A 7,710-nucleotide genomic window follows, 5' to 3' on the forward strand; every position below is an offset into this window, starting at 1 on the left:
AATAATAAATTACGAAAGTATTAAACAAAGAAATATACCTTTATAAGACAGAGAAAAGACGACTTTAGAGGAAAGAGACAATTTTTAGAAGTCGCGCTGGAGAGGATAAATATATTTTTCTTAAATGAATCTAGTCAAATCAAAATATTGATTTAACTCGAATCGGATAATTTTTTAGGCTCTATGGGTCTATATTTATAGGTGAAAAGAGATTTAAAGATCAAAAGCTAGACAATGTGGGAGTAAACATAGATGAAAATATACGAAACAGAGAAAAGAAAAGCTAACGCCTTGCACGGGCCTAAAGGCCTCGGCCGGCCGCATGCCGCTGCATTTTTTTTTCTGAAGTCCATTTTTTTCTCTGAAATTTGTTTAAAAAACTGAACATTAATGAAAATAAAATAAAAAAAGACAAAAGGAAATAAAAGAAAAAGGGCCGGCCTACTGCTATGCTACGCATGTGGGCGGCGGTTAGTTCCAGGCGCATGCGTAGATTTTTTTTCTCTTTTATATATAGAAACAAAAAACAAAAACTGGATAACAATAATAAAATAAAATTTTATATAGGCATATTATATATCAAAATTTTCAAAAAAATATTTTCTACAACATGAACCTCTAGTGCCAAATAAAATCCTAAAAAATTCAAATAATTCAAACAATGCTACTTCTACAATAAAACCCAATAAAAATCATTTTAGAAATACCAAAATAATTTCAAAAATATTTCTCTCCAATTTTCTGATGTAGGGAATCATGTTACCCTATTTCCATATATTTTATTTGTGGAGAAAAATAATTTGAAAAAAATTCAAATAACTCCAAATTAAAAACAATTTCCAAAAGGACTTTAAATTTGATCCTTTTAAACTCCCAACTCATATTTCATACTCCCTCCGTTCCAAAATATAGCGCGCCCACGCTTTTCGAGGTTCAACTTTGACCATAAATTTAACCCACGAGACCGACTGCGGCGGGATCAAAAATTATATAATTAAAAACTTTTTTTGAATACGAATTCATTGGTATAATTTTTTCGCCCGCCGCAGTCGGTCTTGTTGATTAAATTAAGGGTCAAAGTTGAAGCACGGAAACCGAGGACGCGCTATATTTTGGAACGGAGGGAGTATGTTTTGAAGAAGTCATTTTATCTTCTCTTATGAAAATCATTGAGTCGCCTGAAGTTTCTGAATTTGAAAATATTTCCAAATAAAATTCAAATATTTTCAAATACCCTTTTCATTTAATTAAATGGAAGAAGTCATGTCACCTTCTCTCTAGGGTTTTGTATTTGAAAAGAATTTGAATCACGGAGATCAAAATGCAAAAAAGGTGAAAGTTTGGAAAAGTCCTTTTATTCCCTCTCATTTAACTTTCAAAAAGTTTCGAATTTCACTCAATCAATCACACAACAACCAAACAAACAATCAATCTATCTATTTATTATAACATTCCAAAATTTAGAATTTTGGGATGTTACAAACCTACCACCCTTAAATGAATCTCGTCCTCGAGATTCGGAGTGGCTAGCAAGAAAAAGGTTAGGGTTTGGGGGTCTCCTCAAAATTCATCAATTGTCACAGGAGGGGGTCTGGGGAGCTACCACCCTTAGAAGCATGGTTACGGTTCCATCAAAACTCATATACTTCATCCATATTGTTAACAGTGTCGGTCTTCTCAGATCTTCAGGATAATTCCTTATCTGGGCTCTTTCGGTAGTGGCATAACCTTTTCCTCAATTCTTCTGTCTTTCATCTAGGTAAGGTTCTTCTATGACTAGGTCTTCTTAGCTGACGGGTCTGGCGCCAATACTAAAAAACTATCGATATCTCATGGTGGTCAACAATTTGTGGTTTCTCCTGCAGGGAATGGGTCTAGGCTTCTTTCTCACCGTATGTCCTACGATTGGCAACAGCTGCCTTGTACAAGGGAAAATGATTATACCATTCTAAGGTTCAAACAAGGTTTTGATCGTTGTCTCTCTACTATAGGTAAGTCACTCAGATTTACCATCCCATATAGCAAGGCGAATAATAAGAGTACGTCGGTATGGTGATCAATCCATCCCGCACCCAAATCATTACCCGGTATATGGTTTAGCAAATCTCGCATTCTAACACTCGGTCATCCTCACCAGCATTGCAGAATTTCTCTTGTCAACGAACCAAGTTCGGATAAATCCATGGATTCTGCAAGCCAAACAAACATCTATCGTTTCTTCACAACTCTCGGGTTTTGTGTTACTCCTATAAAATCGTCGGTCGATAAAGCCGTAACTTCTTCCAGGGTTTTTCCTTCAGCAAGAGTGTGCTTGCTTCTTGGCAGGTCCTGGGGCCTGTGGGTTATGGCCCATCTCATCACTTGTAAACCTTGAACTCATCATCGGTTGCAACTGATCATTATTCCAACTTCCAGCTCCCTAGCATTCTTAAATCCATCCAAATATATTGTCTCCCTTCCTTCTATTGGCACCAAACTCAGACGTGATTACTCAGACTCAGACTCATCCTGGAATTACCATTGCTCCATATTAGCAACATCATACCACCGTTATATCAAATGGTACTTCCTCCCTTCATACTCTCGGGGTATCGCACATATCGAGATAAAACTCGTACTTAATTTTGTCCAAAATCCACTTCATGGAATATCCTCATCCTTTCCAGGGGTCAACTGTCCTCACAGGGTACTACCACCCTTAAAAATACACAAACTCATCCATAGACCATACTTCTCATATCCTCGAAAATGGTCAAACTCTTTCTTCATAGGGTAACAACTCATAAAATTCCAAATCAGTACCAACGATAATAACTTTATTGATTCTCAATTTACTTCAATCTCCTGCATTTCCATTACATGCCTCAACTCATCGCCTCAACATATAGGAAAATGTTCTCACTACTACTACTATACTTCTCACAGACACAACCAATTATCACAAGTCTCCTTCTCTTTGGGACAATCCCTGGCAAGGTGCCCTGCTTCATTACAACGGAAACATATTACTTCAGACAAGTCTCGTGGTTTCCTTTTTGGGCAACTATTGAAGTAGTGCCCTGACTCCTTGCACCTAAAACAGGTGATATGACTCAGGTCCTTCCTCATAGCCAATCTACTTCTCTTCCTAGACTTTTTCGTTCCAATCAGGGCTTCTATTTCCTGTGGATCATACTCTACTTCCTCTGTCGGGAATTCTACTAGATCCCCATCCAAACAATTCTGGGAGATGTGTCCTTCTTCTCCACATGAATAGCATGACTTAGTGCATGGTTTAATTAGGTCTTCTTTGGGTGTGTCCTTCACCTCTTTCTTCATCACTGGTTCTTCTAAAATTTCCACGAGGGCTCCTTTCATTGCTTCTTTCTTCTGCTGAATGGTTCATTGTACCATGGGGTAAATGTGACACTGAGCAGGGTAGTGGGTAGTCACTTCACACAAGAAACAAGTGATCTTCCTAGTTGGGCATTCTTCAGCTGGGTGACTTCCTTCACAATTAGGGCATTCATCCTTGTGTTCTTTATGGCTGTGTCATATTTCTCCACAAAGCTTGTATGCACAAGGTTTCTTCATATCATTTTCATAAGGCTTCAACTTCTGGGACACAAGCCGAGACTTTGGCAAAGTCAACTTAAATTTCTTTCCAAGTGGTTACTCCTTGCCATCCATTGATGGTTTGATATATCTTCCACCAAGTAGCAGTGCCTCTTTCAAAGCATGGAAGAGCATGCTGGGTCATATCCTTTCCAGATATAGGGTTATTTTCCGTATGATCCTCCATGTTTTGAATCCATCGGTCTGTCTCCAATTGACTCATCGGTCCAGAAAATAAAAGCTCATCTCCATTCATCCTCTATTGGGTCCAGGGTTTTGGGGTGAGATAAGAGAGATAGAGAGGGGGATACACACAATACAAACAATAGTTTTGAAAAGACAGATTTTATTTTGTGGCTGTCGGGAAAACATCAAACAAATGACAGCTCACAAACGTCGAATCTAACATAGGCATATAACAGGGGTTGAGTCTTCTAAAGGTCAATAAATCTTCAAAGTCATCAAGCTCTACGAGTCTTGTGGCTTCTTTCGATCGTGCTTGTCCTTCTCAAGTTCTTTTGCCAGATCATTCATGTTGACACGAAGTCTCTTGTGACGTCCTTTAATATTCTGGAGTTGCGTTCCAAACTTCTGGATTTCTACATCCTTGGCATGAACCATGGTCCTACCGTCCTTCAGTTCCTGATGAATCTCCGGTATCTCGAGGTTTTGCTCCTCCAGCTTTGCTACTTTCAGCTTCTGGGTCCCATGTTCTTCACGAACGGCTTCCTTGTCAAATACGGCTTCTTGCAGATCCACCCTAAACTTCTTGGTGTAATACTCCAGATCCTGGTGATACACCGGCTAAGGTTAAAACTTCATCTTTTGCTGATAGGTGCTCCATTAGCCTTCTACCATCCAATCCTTGCAAAGAAATGCATGCTTAACTCAGCCCGATGACAATAGTATAAGCGGGCAATAACATCATGGATAACTGTGTTTCTGGTCTTGTCATTTCCATGAGTTTTCATTCCATAATTGATATCTCCCGCCTTAGGGTTTTTTTTGACAAAACTTTGAGTTTTTAACTCTCCATGTTCCGGTCTTTCTCCAATATACCTAGATCTCGGGTATTGACAGCTTCCATAGTCCGCCAAGTTCCATAAGGGGTGCCTTCCTAGGTCATACAAATCTAGAAATTCTACATGGCCTTCAAATTCTCCTAGTCTTCGGAGTCTTCAACCGTTGCAGTTTCCATTATATAATGTATGGTAAAATCCTCTTCATTCCGAATGGTCTCAGTTGTCCGATATCTTGTACTTCTTGGAGTGGTCTCATCAGTCGAATATTCATGTGGTCAAAAGGGGAAAGGGGTATGGTCTCACTAAAGGGAATATTTGAATAAGCTCAGAAGAGAGGATAGGTAAAAGATCTTTTTTGAACAGAAAGTTATAGAGAAAATCTTTCCTATGGGTTTGCCAGTTTCTAGGGGTCACGTCCTACAGTCAACATGTGCTCTGATACCATCTTGTAGTGATCCGACCTCAGACGATCAAGTCTCTGTGCTTAAGTGTCATCCCTGAATCGATATGCTGACACACACAGTACTCGAGGATTTATAACAGAGGTAAATCACATGTATAAAATAATGTAAATACTATTACCTCAATCCAAATAGTGGAAGTAACAACAAGGTTGTGGGTTCCCATCAACACCAACGGCAAAGTTGAGTGTAGAAATCGTAACCCTAACTTTTCACTTACTCATCGTAAGAATCCTGCAACATGAGACGTTGCAGCCACAAAGGGTCAGTACATTGAATGTACGGGCAAATTCACACCATAGGATAATGATGAATAATAGCTATCACTACATGTATATATGGCTGGTGAAAAAGCTCTATGGTTATAATGTTTTTGCGAAAAGCCAATTTTTCCCTACTACAAAGGAATATAATTTATTTAACTACAAAGTTGGTTGAAAATATTGAGAAGGTTCCTCCAACTCAATCCCAAATTAACATCAATAACCCAACAAATTATTTAAGTAACGTGATGAGATCAATATGATAATCCAAGTACTAGAGACTCAAGATGTCCATAACCGGGGACACGACTAATCATGATTAGTTTATACACTCTGTAGAGGTTTGCGCACTTTTCCCCACAAGACTCGATCTTCTCCGTTGGATTTCTCGCACTACATGGTGTTTGAGAAACGGATGACCAAGACACGGTCTTTCAGAAGCATTAACTCTCTACTCCTGATAGACTATACCACCTACAACCCACTACATCTGCTAGTCTACCTCTTCAAGAGCTTCACGCAACTTACTCAACTATGCTAGAGCCCATAATAGCTTGTGGCTGCACACGGAAGTTTCTAGCATGAATAATCTTATGATCCCTTTGAGTCTGGGTGGCATTCCATAGGGTGATCACACGGGTCCTCCGGGATCCCCTTGGGCAAATACTGGGTTCTCCAGGTGCCCGGGCAAACCACTGGGTGCTCCAGGGTGCCCCAACCGATCCACCCAGATGTGTATTAAAGTAGCCACCTTAAGTTAACCATTAAATAATAACTCTCACATCTGTCATGAATTCTCTCAAACCAATCCACGTCTACGAGCATAGCATAACAATATGAGCATAACGTAAAAGTAACTCCCAGGGTTTGAATGCAGGGCAATAGGTTCCTACCTCATCAACTACTTCCCGATACCCACATGTTATCAAGTCCTAACGATGCAATGTTTGAGGGTTGAAACTAATGCATAAAAACTGGGTATGAAAGGGATATGATCAAAGTGTGAACTTGCCTTGTACTGTTGATGAAGATTATTCGCACTCATAACTCTTGATATTTCTACTTGTCACACTCCGTTCAATCTATCGTGAGCAAGCAATAGTAACCACACATAAGCAATCACTCAAAAGATCGGGAAGAACGAAGAAGATAGTTCGGAAAACATCAAAACCAACAAATAACTCTTGCAACATAAAACAATTTCTAACAGTACCAAAATTATGTGAATTTGGCATTATCAGAAAGTTTAAGTCAAGGGCTTCGATTTGCAAAAAGAATCAACTAAATCGGAGTTATAAAACTCAAGTTATGAACAAAAGAAGTTTGAATACAATCTGTTTGAATTCAAATTTTAAAACTTTCAAAAACATGTTTAAGTTGTTTTACTGGATAGAGGAGATCGTAACAAAGAAGTGGGCATTGGTTTCATCTAATTTGGATGAACGAGTAAAAAGTTATGGCTATTTGAAAAATTAGGGCCAAGCTGTTTTACGGAACAAAAATTGCTATGACTAAGGTCTAATGTATAAATACGTAGACTAATTGATAATCTAATTGTTCTATCGTATTAGTCTAGAAATAATAACTACGGAAGTATTAAAAAAACAGAGAAGGATATCTTTATAAGGAAGAGAAAAGACGACTTTGGAGGGAAGAGACAATTTCCAAAAGTCACGCCGAAGAGGAGAAATATATTTTTCCTAAATGAATCTAGTCAAACCAAAATATTGATTTAACTCGAATCAGATAATTTTTGAAGGCTTTATGGGTCTATATTCATGGGTGAAAAGAGGTTTAAGGGTTAAAGACTAGGCAATATGGGACTAAATAAATACGAAAATATACGAAACAAAGAAAAAAAAAGGCTAACGCCTCGCACGGGCCTAAAGGCCTCGGCCGGCCGCGCGCCGTACACGGGCTGGCTGCATTTTTTTGCATTTTTTCCAAAGTCTATTTTTTTTTCTGAAATTTGTTTTAAAAAAACTAAACATGAACGAAAATAAAATAAAAAAAGACAAAAGAAAACAAAAGAAAAACGGGCCGGCCTGCTGCTATGCTATGCATGTGGGCGGCGGTTAGTTCCAGGCGCACGCATACATTTTCTTCTTCTTTATATATAGAAACAAAAAAAGAAAACTGGATAACAATAATAAAATAAAATTTACATAGGCATATTATATATCAAAAATTTCAGAAAAAGATTTTCTACAACATGAACATTTCTCTAGTGCCAAATAAAATCCTCAAAAATTCAAATAATTCAAACAGTGCTACTTCTACAATAAAACCCAATAAAAATCATTTTAGAAATACCAAAATATTTTCAAAAATATTTCTCTCCAATTTTCTGATGTAGGGAATCATGTTACC

Source organism: Triticum dicoccoides, chromosome 2A (assembly GCF_002162155.2).
Source record: "Triticum dicoccoides isolate Atlit2015 ecotype Zavitan chromosome 2A, WEW_v2.0, whole genome shotgun sequence".
In the NCBI taxonomy this organism is placed as follows: Eukaryota; Viridiplantae; Streptophyta; class Magnoliopsida; order Poales; family Poaceae; genus Triticum; species Triticum dicoccoides.